The sequence below is a fragment of the Branchiostoma belcheri genome, unplaced genomic scaffold (genome assembly GCF_001625305.1).
Source record: "Branchiostoma belcheri isolate BF01 breed outbred unplaced genomic scaffold, Haploidv18h27 scaffold117, whole genome shotgun sequence".
Lineage (NCBI taxonomy): Eukaryota > Metazoa > Chordata > Leptocardii > Amphioxiformes > Branchiostomatidae > Branchiostoma > Branchiostoma belcheri.
In genome coordinates, this window is record NW_017802569.1 from 371,185 (window position 1) to 374,062 (window position 2,878).

General features: G+C 38.1%; 1 protein-coding gene across 1 annotated transcript in view; it reads right to left on the reverse strand.

Moving 5' to 3' along the window:
* The window catches only part of LOC109462487, a 12,906-nt gene that overhangs the window by 3,423 nt on the left and 6,605 nt on the right, over positions 1-2,878 (reverse strand). The gene's annotated exons all lie outside the window — the stretch shown is intronic.

Genomic DNA, 2,878 nt, shown 5'->3' on the forward strand with positions numbered 1-2,878 from the left:
AGAGATTACTGGGATGACTTACATACGTCTGTACTACGATGATACATTGCCTGTGTTTTAAGGTATCTTAGTGTATATATTGTAAAGACCTATCTTATATGTATTTAGAAAACCTCGCCAATGACGGTTCAAATCGAATCGAGGAGAATGTACACATTTTGAAAACCATGAATATGCTGAACAATCGGTGTATATGGGAGCTGCGGTACGATTGCACTCTCTAACTAACTTGTAAGAGGATGATAGTGCAAGACCTGATGAAAGTCCGAACAGTTCCCTTGTAATTACTTATACAGTTCTCTGTTATTGTAGTCCCTGTTATTGCTCCGGTTACAAATATGTGTGCTGAAGTGATGTACCACTGTTATGCGGTAATACAGAATATAAAGACACAGAATTTCTACGACAAGGGACGTCAGTTCAAGAAGGAAAATATAACTCAGTTAAGACTGAAATGGTTAACGTAGCCAGTATCATATAGTCATAGCCAGTCCGTCTTAAAAGTTTCCCGTGCCCAGTGTGCGGAAAGCCTTGTCTCTGCGTCTTTCCTTTATCCTCACAAAGTTGCATTGAAAAGAACTTGAATTCTTCTGTTGATTTGATTATATGGATGACATCCTCTGGGACCCAAAAACTGATGCGCGCGTGCGAATAAAAAAAAAGTTTTGCAAAAAAGAAAAGTTGCTTTCACTATGAAATCTACGTGGTCATGAAGGTTGAACAAATGGCACAGAATATGTTATGGCGAATAATCTACTCTTCGAATTCATTTCTTTACATTTTTCCTTTGATTTTGGCATTCTATAGCTACGACATTGGTATCGTTTCTAAATGTTTTCCTTGCAACTTATGGTAAATTTTTGCTCATTTAGCAACTGTTTTGCACGATTTACAGTATGGTTGAAAACTTTTTTTTTTTGGAAACGGCCGAAAATTCATGCGCGCGGATGTCATCCATATAATCAAATCAACATGGCCTTATGTACAAACACATACTTTTCATAAAGAGAAGGAAAACTACTAGAAAAAAAACAACTAAACGCGGTGACATATTGGTTTATATTCAGACAATCACGACATCTCCTTTGAAACATCTGACTTCAAATGCTGACCTTGTTCAATTCCAAACAATGTTCCTGTCCAAGCTGTCGGAAAAGCTCCAAAGTCATTGAAAAACAGCTAAGCAGCTGAGAGGGAAGACCTCACCCGCAAGGTGTTGCCAAAAATGAATTCCCTGGGAGGGAAGACCTCACCCGCAAGGTGTTGCCAAAAATGAATTCCCTAGGGAATGCGTGCGTGGAATATTTAGAATTCCTGGCAATTCAATCGCAGTACTATACTAAGGGCTCCGCCCCTGAGGCGTCGCCAAAAAGCTCCACTCAGTGATACTTAGGTAACGTAGCATTAGGCAAACAACCACAAGGGACAACTGTTAAAATCAGCGCAAGATAACAACATTAATTCTAACTCCAACACTATAAATCATATTCTCTAAGAAAAACATGTCATGCATAAACATTAGTATAAATATACATGTGTTACTCTAGGACTGTCTTGGGCTGTTCGGCGTTTAACAGGTCAATGTCAAGATTCAAGATGGATTTATTGGCTCTTCGCAGTTAAAAACAACTGAATTGTAAACCAATTTACAAAACATTAGTACATTAAAAACTACAGGTTTGCAATCAATATAGGCGTACGATTACCAAACCAATAAAGATAAACATACATGTTCCATACATTATAAATTTCCCGGACAACATTTGATACAGAAACAGTGTACTACATTTTAGAAAAACAACAGTCAGGGGTTCAGTCCATAGTTATTGAGGAGCTGGACCATAAACGGTATAGGCGAGTTCTTATATCTATTCGTTCTTGCTCTCGGATAGTCTAGCTTCTCGCTGTTTCTAGTACTACGGCCAGTTATTTGTGATCTCTGTGGAGGTAGCCAATCTCTGTACTCTGACCTCACAAGTGTCCTAGCAAACTTCACACACAACAGGTCCACTAAGAACGGCAATGTGCTCTTCCTATATCGTTCCGTCCTACATTTAAACTGTGTTACCTGGTGTACCACACAGGAGACACAACTCGTCTGAAGTTTGGATGTGATCGTCTGCTCGCAACCCGGGACTGCGGCCTTGGCAGCATCTGTCTTCGCCTTCAGGTCGTTGTAGGCTGCTGTCATTTCATCACGCAAGTAGGAAGCACCGCTTGACTGAAAAGCTGAGAAAATATCGATCATTGATACATTATTTTATAAATAATCCATATTTTCAGATATTACACGTTTTAGTTTACTGTCCCCTATAAAATTTCCTTTCTTTTGTATTTCATGCGTGTATTAGGTTTACCTTGGCAGAAGGAAAAGATCATTGATACATTATTTTATAAATCATCTATATTTTCAGATATTCCACGTTTTAGTTTATTGTCACCTATAAACTTTCCTTTCTTTTCTATTTCTTGCGTGTATTAGGTTTACCTTGGCAGAAGGAAAAGATCATTGACACATTATTTTATAAATCATCTATATTTTTCAGATATTCCACGTTTTAGTTTATTGTCACCTATAAACTTTCCTTTCTTTTCTATTTCTTGCGTGTATCAGGTTTACCTTGGCAGAAGGAAAAGATCATTGATACATTATTTTATAAATCATCTATATTTTTCAGATATTCCACGTTTTACCTTTAGGTTTACCTTAGCAGAAGGAAAACACATTGTTTTTGCTTGTCCAAACAAATAAAGACGATGATCGGGACCAGACGTCTGTCACCATGGTAACTAGTGCTGTATCAGACACCCTGTGGTGTTGGGTTATATTATGTACGGCAAAGGTCAGTATTAGCGCAGGTGCAGAGTGCCCAGTTTT